Source organism: Danio rerio, chromosome 12, assembly GCF_049306965.1.
Source record: "Danio rerio strain Tuebingen ecotype United States chromosome 12, GRCz12tu, whole genome shotgun sequence".
Lineage (NCBI taxonomy): Eukaryota > Metazoa > Chordata > Actinopteri > Cypriniformes > Danionidae > Danio > Danio rerio.
In genome coordinates, this window is record NC_133187.1 from 13,221,459 (window position 1) to 13,244,348 (window position 22,890).

The following is a 22,890-nucleotide window of genomic DNA, read 5'->3' on the forward strand; positions in this document are numbered from 1 at the left end:
GGAGGAAAGAATGTAGCGGAAACAATGCCTTTAATTTTCAGTAATCCAGTTAAAGTGCTTCTGGTAAATGATATGCCATTACAAAATTGCCATGTTTTCTTTTAAAAGTCTTGGATCTTTACAGCCTGAATGACATCTAGTGGGGATCAGTATATACAAGAAGCACTACGTTAAATTCTATTTTTCCACGCCATGTCTTTTGTTTACATTAAAACATGGATGCTGTAAAAGGAAGCAAAATATATATATATATATATATATATATATATATATATATATATATATATATATATATATATATATTTTTTTTTTTTTTTTTTTTTTCTTTTAAAAATCACATGAACCATTTACCGGAAGTTTATCAGTAGGGGAAGAAACACTAGCTGTGCATATACCCTGTAGCAGGGGTGCCCAAATCTCCTAATAAACTAAGATTTCCTAATTTATTGAAAAATGTTTAAATATGACTAGAAAACATTGCTTTATATCAGTGGTTCTCAATTTCAGTCCTTGACCCACCCCCTGCACTATTTGTGTATCTTTGTATATGTTAACGCACCTGATTCAAATCATCCACTCATTGGCAGTGATACCCATGAACTGATCCCTGTGTGTCAAACATAAGATACATGCAAAATGTGCAGGGCAGGGGGGCACAAGAACTGGAATAGGACTGGAATTGAGAATTACTGCTTTTTATGAACTATATATATATATATATATATATATATATATATATATATATATATATATATATATATATATATATATATATAAAATATTTTAATTTATAACAGAATTACACTAGTTTTGGTCTTGATTTGCATAGTCTTCTGCATTGTCCTCTATCCATCGAGTAACAGTGTTTACATTTTTTCAGAAATCAGATTAATTTACATTTAGTTTACATTTAGCTTTTTTGTAGCTCAGCAATAAAACAAACAAAAAAGTTTAAGTCGAATTAGAAATGGAAATGTGTAAAGTCATTCGCCCCAACCCTCTCCATCACACTCACTCTCATTTCAGATGGAATGGTGGGCCAAATCAAAGGTTACAATGAGCCAAATTTGACCTGCTCTATAGAGACTTCATATAAAAACTTGATTTCACTATCTTCTGAGATATTACACCTCTCAATTTTAATCAAGAGCAGAGCCAGTGTTTTCTGTCTGTTATTACTTTAATATATATATATATATATATATATATATATATATATATATATATATATATATATATATATATATATATATATATATATTTTTTTTTTTTTTTTTTTTTTAATATTACAATTATACTATTATCAACAACACGGCTCACACACATATGCTGCTAATTCAGTCCCAGTTTTTTTTTTTTTTTTTTTTGGCAACAAAAAAGGCAGTGGGGTACACCTTGTGTTCTCAGAAAGGAAACCTAACTCTTTTTTATTTATTTATTTATTTGTTTTTACACAATCTGACTTTTACTTTCTCTGATTGTCTTATCTATGACACCCAGGGGACCAAAGTACTGAAGCTCACTCAAAACATCAATTGTAAACATACATTTACTCTTTGCATCTGTTGTATAGGGACACCAAAGTTTAAATTTATTTTTAAAAGTACACATTTTATTTTTGCTTGCTGTATAAATCTTCAGAGCACTAATATGAGCCACACACAAGGGGGTCTTGCATTATGCATACATCTTGAAGAAATACTACTACCAAACCATAAAATAGATTTAGACTCCATTTGCTTGTGATTTATGGAAGAAAAAAAAACTCATTCTAGGTAACCTTGCACTATTTTCTAGAAAACCAGTCATGTACATATGGCATAAACCCATGGTGGCATTCAAGACAAAATGGCACATTTGGCACTGGTACACGCTTCCTGTTGCATTGACATCCACTTCATCTGTGTCAGCGTTGAATCATTGATGTTTTGTAGAATGCATGGCTGCTGCGTCAACAAGATTTGAATGTTTGGAGAGTTGGACAGGAAAAGCTAGCGAAAGCAATGAACGTCATACATGGGCAAGCATTGTGAAGCAGGTTGGACTTATTGAAGGTGGCATGTGTTCCTGCCGAGATTAAAATGTAATGAGCCCCTCATGTTCTTCATGTTTCTCATGTTCTGAGATCTGTTCACATAAATGTTAAGGGCCTTGTGCAACAGCTTGCAGCAGTTCATTTCTAGATGTAACTGGGGCATCCTTAATAAAGCACCTGTCACCTATGCTGGAATTGCTGGTTGAAATCCTCGGTTCAAGTAAATCTAGATGGGTTACATTGGAGTCGTAACCTGGATTTTCAGAGTTTAGTGGGATGAGTGTGACTTAGGCCAGTTACACCTCCAATCTCAAGAGAGGAATCAGAAACAAATAATAGATTCTTCCATAATTAGTATATACTTTTTTTTAATCTGATTATCAGATGTTTGCAACACTATTGTAATAAAGTATGTAAAATATGCATTGAAAAGAATCAATTTGGACAATTTGAAATGCAATTTTGTCAGCACATTGATTTTTGAGGTGACCCTCAGATTCAAAATTACATATACTTGCGTATCTGTAATGACACAGGGTTAACAACAAGAGGTAGGATCCAAACGCAGTTTTATTTGAGTAGCTAGGCAGGCAAAGTTTGGTACAAGAGCAAAAAAATATACAAGGATGATCCAAAAAAAGTAAGCAAAACAGATGAACGAGTCGAGACAGGTGGAAAAACAATCATAAACATTATATACAAACAAGGGTCAAAACATGGTTTGGCAATACAAGGAAAACACTTTGTAATGATGGCTACAGTGAAGAAGACTCAGCACTGATTGTGTGTGGATGTGTGTGAGTGATGTCCGGTCCATGTAATCAGTCATGATGAGCTTCAGATGTGTGTGTTTAATCAGGAGGCAAACCGAATTCAGTGTGTCACTGCAAGACTTAATGGGATATGTAGTTTGAGTGGATGACATGAAGTGACATGAAGTGACATGAAGTCTTCAGCAATCGAGGAGGGCTACATCTGTCTGTGTGTGTGTGTGTGTGTGTGTGTGTGTGTGTGTGTGCGTGTGTGTGTGTGCGTGTGCGTGTGTGCGTGTGTGTGTGTGTGTGTGCGTGTGTGTGTATGTGTTTGTGTGTGTGAGTGCAGTGTCACACACACACACACACACACACACACACACACACATATATATAAATATATATATATATATATATATATATATATATATATATATATATATATATATATATATATATATATATATATATATATAGCCTTTAGATCATGCATACTTGCTTTCTCACGCTCACTTCATTATGACCATGCACCCAGACCATGCTGCCTTCCCTTCTTCCTTGCACTTTATATTATGGATTACTCTTTCATCTTGAGTTTCAGATAATCTCCACATCACAGCTCTGTTCTCTGTGTATGATATACTTACCTTTTCCTATAGCTCATCCATTGTCAGAACTACACTGCACTGCATGACTGCCTGTCATCATCTAGCATTTTACATTGCTGTTTCCATATCATATGCAATTTGCCCACCTGCACATCTGCTGTGCTTTCAATAAACATCCCATATTTGGGTTCACGCTACTCCCTGTGTATGATTACTGCTTGACAGGCAGAAAGCTTTCTACACAATAAATAATTTGAGATGCATTGAAAATAACAATGCACTGTGTAAAAAATATCTGATATATATATATACTTTTAAATGTCATTATAGAACCTTTATATTTATCCTAGCAACATTTGATTTTGAAAATGTTACCATTCTTGATATTTTTAATAATTTAAAGGGCACCTATGGTGGAAAATCTACTTTTCAGGCTGTTTGGACAGACATATGTGTAGGTATAGTGTCTAGACCGCCATATTGGGGTGATATAAACACATCCAATCCTTTTTTTTTTTTTTTCAAATTTAACAACATAAAAACAGTGAACCAATTAGATCGGTTTTCAGACTGACTGGACTTGACGTAGCAGTGCGGTCCCCCCGCCCACCAATGTTTATTGACAGCTGCGTATTAACATGTCTCCTTAGTAATGCATATAATCATATCAACAAGACAGGACATGCGCAAAGCAACCGGGAATAAAAGGTCTGTTCAGTTTGCTAGGATCATTAATTATCATCAAATGTGATCATGAGTGAGTTTTACAAGTTGAAAATGTTTTAAAACAGTGCATGTGTGCAATGAATTACAGTGATTTACTTAAGATTCATTTCATCAGCACAGCCGCATAACATAACAAATATCCATACAGCAGTGAAGATTAACCTGTATCCTGTCACATATGCATGCAAAAAGAGTGCAAAGCTAAACGAGCTGTCTGTGTGTGTAGCTAATCACTGCACCTCAACAACAAATGCATCAAATACTCATTGGTAAAGTTCTTACTGTAGTATATCTGCTTCCTGAGGCAGCCAAGAGCGGCGATTGAGGCATACTGACAGGCACGTAGGAACGGTGGGCTTGGAGGACTAGCCTTAAAGGTGCAGTACCAAAAAACAGCAACAGGCTTTTACCAGCTATAAATCAGAAACTTCAGACAGGATAATAAATAATATGATGGGTGTTTTGAGCTAAAACTTTACAGACACATTCTGGGAACACAAACATCTTATGTTAAATCTGGAAATAAAGGGTAACCTAGGTGGCCATTAAAGTAATGTATTATCTGTATTGGTAAAAAAAAATGAATAAAAAATTGCTTATAGTGGATATGTCCCCCTGTCAACATTTCTGGAGAGCGCTAATTATGTAGCCAAAGGTAAGTATGGCTGCATTTTATCTTTAAAATGAATGTTATGAGGCAGTATGATGCCGCCAACGACTTTAGTTATATTTAGCACTACCAGCTAACTGCTTACCTCCGTATAGACAGCTTTTCTGGTGTTACCAGTTTGCCCAGTAGCTCGCCACATACGCAGATGAGATGGACTTGGGACATGGAGCTGAGTTGACCACATTGATGAGGTTCAAATCTGGTGAAGAATGGTTTCAGAAACCAGAAAAAATAAATATAAAAAAAACAACAACAAGCTAAAAATGTACACAGCAAATTCATCAGAGTTAAATTCTCGGTGTTGAAGCATTTGAGAGTAAAGTGTTGACGTTAAAGAGTTAGATTTTGATAAATGAATATAATAAGAGTTAGAATTGATTTTATTCAGTGCAAAATCAAGGAGTTATCTTTTCAACACTTGGTGGTTTTATTTCCAACATCCGGGAATTCATGCAGCCCCAGTCACTGAAGAATTTTCCAGACGCCATTTTCCATCTGAGGTTTAGAACAGCAACTGGTGAGTCAAACTACCTAAATGTTGGTATTTTACTGACTTTCTTTAAGGAAATACAGTTGTAAACATGTTGTTAAGTTAATAACTTTAGAATGGAGTGACAATTTTAAACTTCTGCGGTTCATTCATGGTTGTTACCCATCTGTAAAATAAAATCGACACTTCTCCTTTAATTCCAAGCAAACTAGCGAGGGAATCCCCGGAGCCGCCTAACGTTAGCCTACTCTGCCCGGATGCTAACGGCAACAGAGGACGGTTTCCATAAGCTCTGGAGAGTTTCTAAAACATATCTGGTGAGTAAATGAACATATGCTTACTTGTAAAAGGCTTCCTGACTGAAACAAATGATTGTTTGTTATTCGTGTACGTTAATTTGGTTATTTTAAACACCGCGGCCCTTTTAAACTGGTTCATTCGTGGCCGTCCATATACCGTTAGTTCATAACTTAAACTCGTGTGATAACGTACGCTTGAATTATATTAAGTGTTGACAACCAATAAAGTCGGAATGTTAACATTAATGTCTTTAAATGACCGCGTTTGCACTTTATCAGATATTTAACGTTACAGAAGTCTCCCGGAAGTTGCGGCCTTGCGGGACTAACGTTAACGTTATCCCGCAAATGCACAGAGACTCCCAGATGCCCAAGTAGATGCCCGCAAATGAATGATAATCTCCCGGAAATCGCGCGTCTCCCGCCCGGTCATTAAACACTTTGCACGCCCCTCTCCACCGCATCTCTCCCAGCTCTTCAGGTACGTCGCGCGTAAGTCACCCCACCGCTCTTCAGGTACGTCGCGCGCAACTCATCCCATTGCTCATTAGGTACTCATCTCTCCCGCTACCTCCCGCAAATCAACTCTGTATCCCCCGAAAATGACTTTTCCCAACTCGGGATGTCTGACGTTAGTAAGTTAGGCTATTTCTGTTGTCAGGAACATCTTAGTCAAGCTTTTTCTCCCGCATGATATTGTGCTTAAAACTATAGGCTAAACTTAGCATGTACTGTACATAACATTTCAGTTTTATTAGTGCGTTGTAAACAGCCACCTGTCTGTAAAATTAATCTACTGATTCATATTTGAGCAGCCTAATGATGATACAGGTTTGATTTGTAGATTTATTATCAATAATCAACATCTGAATCAAAAGATATGTGAAAATGTGTGAGGCATACTTTGTGATGTTCATCTCTCTTTTTTTATCTGAAGGTTATGCATATGTGTTAGATACTAATGTGTTGTTGTTTTTTAACAGCCACAGTTCTCTGTAAAATAACACAAGACCCTGTGACGGTGGCTGATTAGAGACGCATGGTGTATTTCCAGAGTTGGTAAAATTACCAAGCACACCTTCTTGGTCATATGTGGTGATAATAATTAAGGTATGTTTGATAAAGTTCTGTATTTGTTTCACAATAAGCTGAGAGGGTATTAGAGCATTAGAGAATAACAAATGACATGAAGGTGATAAGTTTTGTATTGTGGGTGAACTGTTACTTAAATAATGTTTTGCTCTTTTATTTGCACTTTTTCTCTTCTGCTTATCCTAATATTTTAGATTATATTTAGACCTGAAACATCTGCTAGACTCCAGGAAAGGTGGCGTCAATACTGGACCTGAAAGGGCCTAACAAGTTGAATCTGGTAAAGAAACACGCACACACACACACACACACACACACACACACACACACACACACACACACACACACACACACACGCACGCACACGCTTACAGAAAACTGTAAGTTTATGAATATTTTTTACACTGTGGCCAATATTTTGGGGAAGTCAGCATCACTAAATGATATAAAAGATTTTAAGCTCCTCTAAATTTTGCTCCAAGTGTTGTGTTAAATTCAGCATTCTGGACAGACAGCTGCCTGTTTTTCCAGTTCTAGTCATAGTGGTTAACCTAATTGTGTTTGGAGATTCAACAGTGATGTATGTGTTTTTTCTACTTTTCCATATCCTGTCACCTCAACCAGCTGGGAGGGTCAAGTTGTGGATCATCATGTAGATTTTCAAAAGGTGAGTTTAGATTTCTTGAATGTTTTATTTACTTTAAATGTTCTTTTAAATATATCATAGAATTTGATTGCAATTTGTTTTCAAATATTTTTCTTAGTCATGCTGGAGTCTTGAAGAGTTCTTAGATGAGCATCACCCTACAGTATATCCGTGCATCAGGAACCACCAGACGAGCGATCAGCAGCTACTACTGTACATCGTCATGGATATAAAGGACATCCTGTGGCTGGGAAGCACATCTTTCACAGGACATGCTTGATGAGATTTCCTAGCTCCAGTTTGTTTTCACACAAGTTTACAGCATTTATACCTTCATTTAAACTGCTGTGTTTGATATGGAGGACCAAGGAAACACCAGAAGTGAAAGATTTGCACGCCAAGTTGTTTAAAATGTAATTTCAGAAGAAAACTATAAACTATGCGTTCAGAAGAAAACTATGAGTGACGATATATTGAACTTTCAAATTGCTCTGATGAAACATCAAGTTTGGACATCATATTTTGTTGATACTGTCTGTACTAATAAAACATTTAAAGCATATTTGACATTGTTGCATTTTAAAAATTGAATGAATTGTTGAAGTTGTGAATGTTTTCAAATAAAATGTTTTTTCTTTTGTAATTTACAGTCTATTTTGCCTTTTTACCATATTTACACTCAAGAGAGTTGAATAAAATAACAATATATTACACCAGGTGGTGTTAAATATAGTTACATTTTTTAACTCTGCCCTAAGTTAAAATTAACCCTTACTTCGGTGTCAATGTGCCAACCCTTTTGAAAGTGTTGATTTAAGTCTGTTTTGAGTGGACCCCATGAGACACTTTCAAAGTGTTGAAATTAACACCCATAGAGTTGTTTTGGGTCCCCATATTTTGCTGTGTAGTGAAATGGCACAGCCGGGACAAATTTAGTTTTTCTAAATTGCATTTAAAAACACTATAGGTTGTGGTCAGCTGGTTCCCCAACCTTGTGGCTTGAGACAATCATGTCCCAGGTCTACAGAAAATTCCTTTGTCTTCATGCTTAGTTTGTGCTTTGACATGCACTGTCAACCCTGGGACCTTAGACAGGTGTATGCCTTTTCAAATCATGTCCAGTCAAGTAAATTCACCACAGGTGAACTCCAATTAAGCTGCTGAAACATCTTAAGAATGACCAGTGGATGCAGAATGTACCTGAGCTCAATTTAAAGCTCTACTGCAAAGGCTGTGAATACTTAAATACTTATGTACATGTTTTTTTTTTTTTTTTTTTTTATAAATTTGCAACAATTTCAAATAATATAAAAAATATAAAAATATTAAAAAATCAACAAATATACAATTACACACATTTACATAAATAAATGAATAAATTTACAAAATTAAATAGTAAATGATTAAATAATGGGCTGAAAATATGCAGATTTCTGGATGTGCAGATTCCACGTGGGCCTGGTCATCAGCCCTGACTATGATAAAAGTGTTTTGATGTGACAGCATAGTATTGAAAAGGAACCATGCTGAACCCTCTTCATCTCTCGTGATTCATTCTGTTCTCCTTCCTCCCACTTTAAAGGGACACAGGTAGTAAAGTTGATTGTGATTTTGATCTCCTGTCACACCTATCTTTTGCTCGACATTAATCTCTCTGGCCCACTGCTCTCCACATTCACTTCCCACAGGAACACTGTGGCTGCAAGGACATTTACAGCACATCTCCATGATAAATCACCATTTATCTCTCCGCACTGACCTGCCCTGTATGCACTCAGTCTGCTCAGGCGTCTGGGGCCACCTTCACATGGAGAGAAAGGCAAAGGGAAACAGAGGAGGACAGGAAAGCTGCTTTGCATTGGGGCTGTCATGAAGATGAGTTGTTCGACTCTCTCTCATGAATACAGCTTGTCATGGAAAGCTTACTGTGCTTAAAGCTGACACAGAAGCCCAGAGTTCATGTGCTTTATATAGTCTACTCGCCTGTCGTTCACTTTGCAGTGCACACTATGTAACCAAGCTGGGTTTTTTTTTAGAAAACTTCACTGGGCAGATGCAGAAAAGGCCTATGTATTCTCTTTTTTCTCTAGTGTAAGCACATTTGTCATGATTATATCATACTTTCAAAATAATACACAGTATTATATAGGTGTATCGGTTTAACTCTAGAAATACTGAGGCAGTCATTTTGACTATTTTTAAAATGTGTAATTCGATACATTTATTAAAGTGAAACCCATATAAATATAGTATCCTGACCTTTCCTAAATGTGTGCATATTTCAGTCTGACAATGCTGTTTTATTAAAATTACTAAACATAAACAAATTTTGAGTATTTTAAATTTTTCAGCAAATTCTTAAAAGCAGTGGTCACCAATCTCGGTCCTGGAGGGCCGGTGTCCTAGACCTAGATTAGCTTTTTCAGGTGTGTTTGATTGAGTTGGAGCTAAAATCTCCAGGACACCGGCCCTCCAGGAACAAGTTTGGTGACCACTGCTTTAAAGGGTCACAAAACACCAAAAATTCTTTTTTATATAAATGTTGACAGTCATTTATATTTCCCACGTTGCTAAAAAAACTCTATTTGCACACATATATTTAGCTAACAAATGAAAATTAGAGATTAGATAGGTTAGGGGGATACTACAGCTTTATATCACACTACTCCACACAATTTAGACTGGTTTCAAAGTCTGATAGGCAGCATATTGCATTATCAAAATGTGCTACCATAGTTTTTGAATGGGAGGTAGGACAATCTTACAGAACACGGGTCCACCTTGTTGACAGCATACCAGAATCATTCATTCAATCATTGTCTTTTCAGCTTAGTCCCTTTATTAATCTTGAGTTGCCACAACGGAATGAACCGCCAACTTATCCAACATATGTTTTTTTTTTTTTTAATGCAGCAGATGCTTTTCCAGCTGCAATCCCATTCACACACATACACTACGGACAATTTTAGCTTACCCAATACACCTATACCGTATGTCTTTAGACCTGAAGGAAACCCACGCAAACACGGGGAGAACATGCAAACTCCACACAGCAATGCCAACTGGCCAAGCCAGTTCTCAAACAAGCAACCGTCTTGCTGTGAGGCGATTGTGCTACCCAATGCGCCACCATGCTATACCGGAATTAATAATAAAAAAATTTTAACACTTCCTGTTGGTCAACATGACTACATGTTCTAAGTATATCGTCATCTGCTGCTTAAGTATGCTTTCGACAGCATTTCATATGACATGTTTGTCTTTTCATGTGGAGAATTTTTTTTTTTTTTTTTTTAACTGTGCATGTGTGGATGATATATTTTTTTTATAATGAAATAGTAAAATCGCAGTTAATAAAAATACATGTGTATGTGTGATCATGGCTCGATAGCAAAAAAGAAAGCAAGGTTTATTTAAAAAAAAACTTTTCAAACTTTACAAAACAACAATCTTACCTTGATGAAAAAACTTTCTCCCCTGCTTGCCAGACATAGTGAGATACATATCTTTGGCGATGGCCTAGTAACATACACTATTATAGGCTATTTTCAAATTCACACACACTCACTCACAACTTAAGGTTGACCTTGCTAGTTTTGGTTTGGGACCCGCGTTTGCCTTCAGAAGTGCCTAGATTTATTATAACAAATATTTATCAAGGTGAAAACTTACCTCTGAGATTTTGCAGTTGCACATCCATAACACAAATGTCCCCTTGTACCCCATCCCAAAGGCGCTCTGTTGGAGAACATTCTAATGACTGTCATGGCCATTTTATTATAAATATTGGAACACTGTGGTCATAAGAGATGGACATAGTCAGCAACAATACCAAGGGAAGATGTGGGGTCTTAACAAGTCTCAGTGTGTATTCTTCAAGGTTTGATATGTTGTGTATTCAGTACAAAACATGAACTCTTTCTCCTTTTATGAATTTAGTAGGAGGGATGTGTAGGAAACTCTAAGAGATCCTCCAGTCCTGTTCACATTCAAGGCATTTTGCCACCATTGTTGTTGTTGTTGGCGAGGAGAAAAAAACGAAAAGAGGAATAGTCACATTCAGGGTTATAAATCTCATACAGTATAAACACTAAAGATTTCGATATCATTATTGTTTAGGTTTACAGGTTTAGGTTTATTAAAAGGGTACGCTATTTGTGTGCATGATTTGTAAATTAGTACAGAAACTTGCTTTGTATCATATTTATTACAGAACTTGGGCATTTAATAACAATCAATTTACCTGTCAATCTACATTCCTACTCTCACGTATGATCATGAGCTTTGGGTCAAGCAGCTGAAATTAGTTTCCTTCAGGTGGCAGGGTGCACCCTTATAGAAAGGGTGAGAAGCTCTGTCACCCAGGAGGAGCTCGAAGTACAGTCGCTGGTCCTCCACATTGAGAGAAGCCAGCTGAGGTGGCCTCCTTGACGTTTACCTAGGGAGGTGTTCTAGAAATGTACCACCAGGAGTAGACCTTGGGGAAAACTCAGAATATGCTGGAGGGACTCACTCAGTTGGCCTGGAATACCTTGAGATCCCCCTTGAGGAGCAGGAGGAAGTGTCTGAGGAGAGGGAAGTCTGGTGTTCTCTCCTTAAGCCTGGTTTATACTTCTGCGTTGCTGTGCATTTATACTTCTGTGTGCTGTTTGTGTTGCTCTGCAATAACAATTCCGAAACGCTAGCTGGCAGTAGGTTTTTATGGTTCTCTGCTTTGAGTTTCTTCGCTGGTGTTTCGTTTTTTCTGAACACTACCTAAATGTACGAATGGCTCAAATTCGCTCATTTTGAGGTGGGAACCGGCTAATGTGCAACAACTTTAATCAGAAGGTGAACACAAAACAACAGTTTCCATTTAGACCTCCTTCATGAGACCTGACACTTGTAAACAATCGCTCCATCGGGCTAACATGGCTTTCACCTGCACCCACACTCATCAGCGCTACTAAGCCGACCAATCACAGAGCTTGTGCTATGTGTCATTACACTTTTTGAGAGCAGGCTGCTCCGGAGGATATGCGTGAGCTTGACACAGAAGTATAAATCAGCTTTAGACTGCTAACCCTACTCCAGATATGCAGAAGAAAATGAATGAATGAATGCTGTACTAAAAATTTTTGTTTGCATATATTTCTCCAGTGAATCATGTAATTAAATCATTTTAGGAAGAAACTCAACTCAAGAAAAGTCAACATTTAAAGTGAATCAAAATCTTTCATCAAATTTATTCTGAAACTATTGAACAGCAGCCATTCTTGTGTTAAGACAGTTTTGAAAAACTTTCATTTTTATTAATTCATTTTCTTTTTTGGCGTAGTCCCTTTATTCATCAGGGGTTCACCACAGCAGAATGAACCACCAACTTATCCAGCAAATGTTTTACACATCAGACACCCTTCCAGCTGCAACCCAGTACTGAGAAATATCCATACATTCTCATTTACAGTCATACACTACGGCCAATTTAGTTTATTCAATTCACATATACTGCATGTCTTTGGACTGTGGGGAAATCGAAGCACCCGGAGGAAACCTACTCCAATACAGGGAGAACATGCAAACTCCACACAGAAATGCCAACTGACCTAGCCGGGGCTCCAACAAGCGACATTTGTGTGAGGTGAAAGAGCTACCCACTGTGCCACCGTTCCAACAAAAAAATTTCTTGATTCAAACCACACAACTTTGTCATAACAAAATTTGTTGGAAATTTAGATTCAAGAAACACTGAATCAATGTAATATGCTAGATGGAACTTGTGAGAGCCTTTTGAGAAACACACCCCTGGATAAGTAAAACATTCAATGAAACACCAGACATTATAAAAAAAAATAAATAAAAAAAAATCCAAAAGATTGTAGCAGCAAGCTGAAATGACATGCACATTTTTTTTTTCTCATGTTCACTTGTTAACACCATCAGTTAGGCTTAGGATATGGTTTAGTGTAGCGTGTACTTTATTTTATAAATTCAATAAGAGTATTAACCTCTTGCCAGCACTTACCAAACATTTCAACAAAATAAAAAATTGTCAGATTAGCACTCAAATCTACTTTAAATAAAAATGAACATGCTTTTAGCACTATTCACTTGTTAATGCCATTTGAAAATGTGGTTAGATGCACAAGGAGCAATGTTTCATTGTGCAAAAGCTTTGCCACAGGCACAGTACTTCCAATGAGCTTGTATTTTGTATATGACTGATCTAAGATGTTACTGCTACATATTTTTATGCATATCATAGAAACAGAAAGAGACGCTTTGTGTCTTGTCATGATAATGAGGTAGCAATAATTACCCTATGAGTCTAAGCTATGTGACCATGAAGATATCTAACCAAAGAACTGCAGTAAGGCTCAGTGGGTTATTAGTTAGCTTTGCATAGCAGGTAATAATGAGATAGTGGAATTGGATTTTAACACAAGGGTTATTAGGGAGTGTCCCGATCAGGTTTTTTTTTTTTTTTGCCGTCTAGTCCGATTCTGAGTCATTTGATTTTGAGTATCTACAGATACCGAAACCTGGTCCTATACTTCTATAATATATATAAAAAGAATAAAGAAGAGCGAAGAAACAGTTCCAGAATATTTCTTTTTTTAATTGAATTTATCTTATTTTAACATTCAAAAACTGCTAACAAAAAGAGCTCTTCTGTAAGGTAGCTTGAACAATCAAGTAATAAATAACACACACATATACATACATATACATATATATATATATATATATATATATATATATATATATATATATATATATATATATATATATATATATATATATATATATATATACATACCTCCAGACCACAGACGTATGCTGTTGCTTGATTCCAAGAATTCAGAGAAAGGACTTACACTCTCACGAAGACCAGTCTTGCCAGGTTACCTAAAAAAAATTATAATTCGAAAGACTATGAGAACAGAGAACGCGTGCTTTGAGAAATTAGATGCTGCATTTTTCCTCATAGTCTCATGACCTCCACGCATTTTTTATGGAAAATTATTTAAATTATCTGCCGATACCGAAACCCAATCAGATAGTTCTATAATACATATAAAAAGAATAAAGAAAAGCAAAGAAACATATCCAGGTTGTTCCTTATTTTTTTATTTAATTCACCTTATTTTAACATTCAACAACTTACAAGTTAACAAACAGAGCACCTCTGTGAGGTAGCTTGAACAATCAAGTAATAAATATTTGTTATTTGAGATGTAGAAAAGGGAAAAAAGCTATATGGAGAGACACGCGTAGAGAGACATTGCATGTGTTGCTGAAAATTGTGGCTGTTTACAGTGGTTTGACTGATAAATATGAATTTGTAGCTAAATTGTTTGTGGTGCCAAACAGCATTTCCCGTTTACATTGTTGTTTACGTCCTTGCCACAACATACCATTAACTCTAGAAACTGTGCCTCTAGTTGGTCAATTTTAAAAATAAAAATACTTACAGGTTGTGGCTCACAATCCACAGCTTCATCGTTTGGATGAGTTTTTAGCTGAATCCAGCTCTGAACTGGGAGAGACTCTGGAAGATCTCCTTTCTCAAATGTTAACGCTATATCTTTTTTTTTTTAAATATAATTCTTGTCATGGTCATGGTGGGGAAAAGGAGCGGGGACTCAGGTGCAGCAAATAATGGGTGTTTATTAACAATAAAATAAAAGCAAAAAGGCAAAACAAACAACCCAGAGGGGGAAAACTCTAATAAAACAAATAAACTAACAAACAAACTTGACTGGACTGGCAGGACAAGACAGGGCTGGACACAACAGGACAGGAGACTATCGACGACGAACTGGCAAAGGACTGAAAACATGAGGGGGATTATAAAGCAAAAAGGAAATTAACACACAAACAGGTGAACACAATTAACTAATAATGGGTTAACAAGGAGGGTGGGACAAGACAATAGACGGGAGACCGCATGACACAGAGAGACAACACAAGCCATGCGCTCACATAACAGGGCAAGAACATGCAGCCAATGAGAGAACTCATTAACCGCATGTTCATGACAACAAACACAACACTGAAGCACACGACAAAAGCACGTGACCACAATGTAAACACAGAGCCACGTGCTTTGACAACAGACGCAAGACACGAGCACACGATGAATGAAAACACTCACCGTGCGCTCACACAAGCAGCGTGCATGCTTCATCCCAGCGCCGAACAAAACCGAAACCAACAAGACTGAGAAGCTGGGAATGACACACCACGCTGCAGACAGAAGAAAACACAAACACGAGTACAAGAGCGCATGCGTCTGAGGGACGCAGAGCGCGTGCGCGGCCGCATCAAGCAGGAGCGCGCACACTCTATGTACACCCACGACGACGCGCGCGCACACAGAGACAGAAACAGGACGAGACATGGGTAGTGTCCGAGCTCTGCCACCAAAACAAGAATTTACAAGACCAGAGTGGCAGAACCCTGACAATTATCTGGAACATAATTAAAATTAAACTGTAAGTCCTTATCTCTTTGCGTCGTGTCCTCTGGAAGCCCAAACAGAACACAGAAGAAGCTTTCACTGCTTTAACATTACAATGCCTCTGGCCACGCCCTTCACTGTGCAGGGTGTGTGTCCAAGGTGAATGCACATAACCAGAAGCCCTTGTGATCTCACTAGCCTGGATGTATGTTTTTGTAGTCCTCAAATTCGTTCGCAGTAGGCTTTGCTACACTCTTTTTTTTTTTTCTTTTTAACTCGTTCAAAGTAATTGTTTAAAATGAGCTGAAACTACACAAATCTTTAGATTTCATTGGGACAACTTATTTTTTTTTGTTCAATCCACATAAATTTGTTCAAAGTGTTAAGTTAACTTAATTTGTGTTGGGACAACATAAATGTATTGTATGTAACCCTGCATTATTACAATTTAAGCTAACTTTGTAAAAGCGAATGTCTCCTTTTGCATTAAACTTTGAGAGCATTACATTCAGAGATGTTTATGTTCACACAGCTACAATTTACATCAACTAAAATTTTAAATATGATATTGTTATGTACCACCCCTTTCCGAACTTTCGCTTCAGTTGCTTATGGGAGAAATGTCTAGAAATAATTAACGGCAGAAAGCGGTCAAAATACTTGCTCTACAAACAAGTGTTTGCATGATTATACAGACAAAGCAGAATAATATAATAAGAAATTATCAGTTTGCAATATCAACCAGCAAAACAAGCTGTTTTTAATGTCTAAAAATGATTGGAAATTAATGAGACCAGAATTCTCTAGAAAAAAAAAAAAGATTCAAACAGCCACGCATGCTCATACACAAAGAATAAGGTGAATATATTTGAGTCCTGGATTGGGAGGTAATGTCTGATCTTGATAGGGGACTGAAACCGCGTGAGTGGGCATGATGTCCGATCATAAGATCAGATCTGGACATCCCTCTGAACATGCAATTTTTATTTTTTTTTTTTTTTTTGAAGTTAGATCAAAGGCAATCAGATCAAAAATCAAAACCAGAATGTCCATGAAAGACTGTTCATATTCAGCCAAAATTACATTCCCACCCTCTGCAACAGTACTGTGGTTCTTTTCTCCTAGTCGATTATGCTTAATATTTTCACAGTTTATTAAATATTCTCCAGTGTGCTTAAAGTTAATGTTATATACTAAAGGGCTGGATAAACCTCTATTTGAAGCGACTGAAAATCAATGACTGGTGCTAAACACTTGGCAAGTGTGCGACCTTCACGGTGCATGGATTTTACATTAATACATTTGCAGTTCGCACCACATTTCACTATGTGTACATGCGCAAATGTGTAAGTAACAAAACACCTTTGTTTCACACAAACACCTGCATTAGTTCTGCTTGAGTTCACCTCGTTGAATACGTCTTGCTTTTTTCATGTTTTGCACATTAGTAACGTCTTCTCAACATTGGCCTTACGGCTGCTTTCCTTCCGGCTCCTCCTCATCAGAAAATCACTGCTTGGAAGTGATGTTAAAATTCCTCCCCTTTCTTTTTGCTCTGATGTTGTTTGCTCTTTGTAATGTCACCATTGACTGGCCACTGCAGAAGTCTTCATTATAAGAGACGGCATGGAGGTGGAATACTAATGAGATGAGACGACACCATCCACTTTCACAGCGCCTGCACACAGACAAGACACAGACCCTGCAACCCTTCCTCTTCTCTGTGAAGCTAGCCGTGTTTTGCCTTATCCGTGTTGATCTGTCACATTTTAAAAGACATTTGATTACCTGGGTGATCTCTTCTTTTTGTAGGAATTTGTATTCAAAATGTGGTTGTACATGTCACTTTGAATACACAGAAACACATCGTTTGTCCTCTTTTTAAGTAACATTTAGAATTGGAATTGCTGAAATATTTGAGAAGATATGAACACAGGTAACTGAATTATTTAAGCACACAATTCTACTGCAGAAATTCTGATCCTATATTGTAAACCCTGCTGTTGTCATTACTAAAGATATTAAGTTAATTTAACTTGACATTACTTAGAGGTGGGTAGAGTGGGTAAGTACTTTTGGAAATTTTTACACATATATTTTTTTTCTTCTGGTAAAATTCTTACTTGATTTGCTTAAGCTAGAATAAAAATAGTTTTTAAAATTATTTTTAGGTCAATATTATTAGCTTCCTTAAGCATTTTTTTTTTCAGTTATTTACAGAAACCACTGTAAACAATGACTTACTTAATTACCCTATCTTGGCTAATTAACCTAGCCTTTACATGGCACTTTAAGAATAATGCTATTGTCTTGAAAACTATCTTGTCAAATAATATGTGGTTTCATCTTGGCAAAGATGAAATAAATCAGTTATTAGAAATTAGTTATTAAAACTTATGTTTAGAAACATAGAAAAACATGTTTAGAAACATGTTTAGAAAACATATTTCTGTTAAACAAAAACTGGAGACAAATAGAAAGGGGGCTAATAATTTTGACACACACACACACACACACACACACACACACACACACACACACACACACACACACACACACACACACACAAACACACATACATACATATGGCTCCATACAGTCAAATGTGCCTTAGAATCAAATTGAATCATGTCGAATCCACTAAATCTACTGGATATAAAAAGATTTCAGGACAATTCAGAATAAATCAAAACTTAACATTATATTTGTCTGGTACAATTGTATTATGTTAATTATAATATAACAATAATAAACAATCAGAAAGCCAATTTAGAGATGATACTGTAAAAATACAACATCCATTACTCAAAGAGTTAGAGATGCATACCTGACCCGAGAAGTACGTTGCAGCATAAATCTCTGAGATGCTGCAACGGGGTGTCTAGGCTACAAGATCACAATGATTTTTGTGCACATTTCTCTTAAATACTCAACTCTGAACAAACAGCCATAAATTCAAGACAACAAAAGCATCATCTATACCCTTGCCTGGTGAATTTGAGGAGTTAACCATTTCTAAGGGGAGAAGCATCTGGCAAAGATCTTATGAAAGCCAATAAAAACAAATGTACATATACAAGTGAAATATTACAGTGACATTAAGACCATTTTACCAATCACAGAGATACATTTACAATTATACCAAACATGAATATAAGGCTACAAGGTACACCATATTAAAACCTTGGAAATTTTATGTGAAATGTGTTCTGAACTTAGGTCAAGAAGGGGGGCTTGAGGTGAAAGGATAAGGGTGAACTTTCTTTCATTCCCTCCTGGTGGGGTGTAGCTCTGTGTTTTCAGCCCATGTTTGCATTGCCAAAAGTGATCTGAATAGAACACTTGAAGAGCTGGTTTCCCAATCTTCTTCTAAGATCAGACATTCTATTGTCGTATTGCATAGCAATTCTTATGGTCTTGCCTCATGAAATTCCATAAAAGTTCTCAGGTTCTGATATTCTGGAGTCTTATATTTATTATTATTTGAAACTAACGAGGAACACCATCTAATGTAACAAAGTAGGACTAATGACTTTTTTCTAATAACTTATTTGAGTAAGAATAAAAGTACACATCTTTAAATGTACTCAAAAAGTACACGTTATCCAGGGCTTAATTTGTGCTGGAACACACCAGATCCGAATCCGGCACCTCTGAAATTTGATCTGACACCTCATTTTACCGATCCTCCTTCTCAACCGCCCTCCTATCCTGTCCACTGTTCACTTTCACTTTCACTCCAGCAACACCCCTCCGCCATCTAATGCTTCTTTAACTGTGGTAGTGTTAAACATTAGTTTTAGTAGAATTATAACACAGAAGATTAATACACAAGCAAGAGACTTTTTGCAAACACCTGATTACACATAGAGAGAGAATAAAGGATTACATTATTGAAGCATACATATTAAGTTGGGTTATATAGGAGCATGACCATGTCTCTGTCCAACAGAACAGCACATTTCTTTTCATGTTGTAAATGCATTTGGAATCAGATTAAAGTAACAATTGCTCCTGCTGGATGGGGGAAGTTGATGCGCATTATTTGTTAAATAAAGAAAATTAATTATGTGTCTGATTGGTCACATTTATTACTATTTACATAAACTGTATAATCTCTTCAAAAAATCTAAACAAAAGCTGATACAATTTGTTGTAAATACTGAACATTAAAAAAAATAGTTATCATCAATCTACTGATCAATATTATTGCTGGTAAAATTGATAAAATTGTTTGTAAGTTGCATGAAAATATGTTTTTAAACATTTACCCAATTTCAACATTTACTATTTTAAAATGGAGCAAAGATTTTTCAACAGAGCAAGGTTTGTTTTTATGAAAGAAAAATGCATTGTTTAAACAAACAGTTTGTATATTTATGCAAATGAATATGGTATTACTGTAAAAATAAGCTATATTTCAATATTTTCAGAACTGTGTTGCATTATGTAGTTTTAATTTAGTAAACTGATTTTTTTTTCTTTTCTTCTTTTTTTCTTTATTTCTTTATTTTTGTACTTTTTTTACAGTTATATACAATACATACAATGCATTATTTGCAACCGGTCTGTGCTGCAGTGTCTATTATTTTACCACAGATGCATTATATATGATGTGAGTTCTTATGATCATATTTGCTATAAGATAGTCTTGGGAATTCTGCCCCTGTCTGTCTGTAGCTACTGGCCGTTGCCTGAGGCATCAAAACATCAAACTTTGGAAGATGTATCACTTCTTCCTTTCCTTCTCAATTGGCTCATGTCGACTGCCAGTGTCAGTGTTCTGGAGTGATGCAGGGCTGCATTCTCTCAGCTGATCAATAAAAGAGGTGTAGGAAATCTGAGAGGATGGAAATGAAGTGTGTTTTTCTGCTTTCCACACCCTCTCAGCCCTGCCTGCAAAAACAAATCAGTGAGAGAAGAAGAACTGGAAGGTCATTGAATTCTCATGCCCCTCCAGACATGAAATAAAATGAGCCCAGACATAAAATAAAATGAGCTGGCTTGAGTTGAGTTGAGAAAAAAAAAAGAGTTACAGTATTTACCCACACACACACACACACTATATATATATATATATATATATATATATATATATATATATATATATATATATATATATATATATATATTAGGGATCTAACGATACACCAAAACCACGATTCGGTTCGTATCACGATTTATGACCCACGATTCGGTTCGTATCAAGATTTTTTTTGTTAGTGTGGGGATTTTTTTTTTTAGTGTTTTTTTTTGTGTTTGCAAAATATCATCTTAACTGAAAGCTTCATCCTGTTTCCTGGCCTCACGCATCGCGCACCTGTCAGTCAGCACGTAATGTTAACTTCCAAAGGGTTAAACAGAAAGCGCACAGCACGGTTACAGAAAAGTTTCCTCTGCAGAGGAGTCGGGGCATCTGGTGAACGCCCATCCCTCTCTGCGCAGCTTTGACAACATTGGCAATGTTTCTGCTGTTTTCTGTTGTCAAGCGGGGTTAAGTTGGTATTGTTTTTGATATTCCTGACACATTCAGACGGTCCCTTACTAAGAGCTTCGTGCGAGCTCTCCCGGCTAAACGCTTATTGCGGCGAGGGCTTAAACGGAGCAGTGCTCGTAATGTCAAGCGGAAAAAAAAAGTGTTTCCTCATGTTCTTCTTCAACTAGCTCAACTTTTACAGGCACGCGTGACGTTATTGGAAAGGTGGTCACAGGGTGTGTCGCGATTCTCCCTTATCACACCGCAACACAGGATCGTAGATCTGAGTGTCGCAATTTCGATTTCATATCGTGTATCTTTACAGCCCTAATATATATATATATATATATATATATATATATATATATATATATATATATATATATATATATATATATATATATATATATATACATATATATATATATATATATATATATATATATATATATATATATATATATACACTCTCACACACACACACACACACACACTGTATATGTGTGTAATTATGCAAACTATTGTATAATGATGGTTTGTTCTGTTGACAAAAAAATAAAAATAAAATAGCTTAAAGGGGCTAATAAAATGGTTTCAAAACATTTAAAACTGCTTTTATTCTAGTCGAAATAAAACAAATGCGACTTTCTCCAGAAGAAAAAAAATATATTATCAGACATACTGTGAATGTTTCCTTGCTCTGTTAAACATAATTTAGGAAATATTTAAGAAAGAAAGAAAAAAAATGAAAGGGGGGGCTAATAATTGACTTCAACTGTATATATTGCACCCTTGCACTCTAAGCCCTAATACATTCCTGCACTCCATCTTTGTTGCCACAATGTTGTTAATACAATAACCCTTTAAAAGTCCTTCTCTATTTTTACTGTTCTTTTTGGGAGACCACAGCAGCTTCAAAAATAGCTCTGGAAGGTTTGAAAATAGTGCTGCCCAGCAGACTTTTCTGAATTTGTAGTCAACAAAGGGCAATACAAAGATAAAATAATCACAGTGAGAGAGGGTTTATCATAATAATAAACTACAGCTACTGTACATCTGATTATAATTGCCTATATGGCCTGTAGCTTTGTGACTGCAAGATAAGTGACTTGAAAGCTGGTAAAAAGTACATTGGCAACAAATTTTGCTTTTATTTAAGTATACAAATATTAATGATTGTTTTTTTTTAGATCCATGAGTATGCTAACAAAGATTTGTGCTTACTTCTTCAGTGATAAAAAAAGAAACGAATTTTTATAAACTAAAGGATTCTTAAAATAGCATTATGCTTCCTTTTTCTTAATTTGGAGATTGTAAATAAATAGTCCACACTTAAGGTCACAAAACTGCATGAAGCTGAGTTAATAACGCATTTAATAATATACAAATGAACTATTATTATATGCCTGAATAATAAGTATCATAAATGTTAATCTCATTTTAAATGTTTATTAGTTATTTACTAACTTACTCTGAATGATCTTAAAAAAAAAACAACCAACTATGCTTAAATAACTGGTTTGTAAATAATGTAATACTTAATTTGGTAATGAAAATTAACTTATCAAAAAAAGAATGTAAGTACAATTGTTAAGCACATTATAAATTTGGTTGTAAGTCAAGAAAACAGTATCTGCAGTTATAAACTGCTTA

The 22,890-nt window shown here is 36.0% G+C and overlaps 1 protein-coding gene and 1 long non-coding RNA gene across 8 annotated transcripts in view; both read left to right on the plus strand.

Moving 5' to 3' along the window:
• grid1b (glutamate receptor, ionotropic, delta 1b) overlaps positions 1-22,890 on the plus strand; it is a 737,476-nt gene that overhangs the window by 553,450 nt on the left and 161,136 nt on the right. The gene's annotated exons all lie outside the window — the stretch shown is intronic.
• LOC137496767 (uncharacterized) lies at positions 5,271-7,878 on the plus strand. The gene is made up of 6 exons (XR_011017343.2): positions 5,271-5,308; positions 5,486-5,598; positions 6,564-6,690; positions 6,867-6,952; positions 7,297-7,339; positions 7,437-7,878. It is a non-coding gene; the product is annotated as an uncharacterized lncRNA (long non-coding RNA).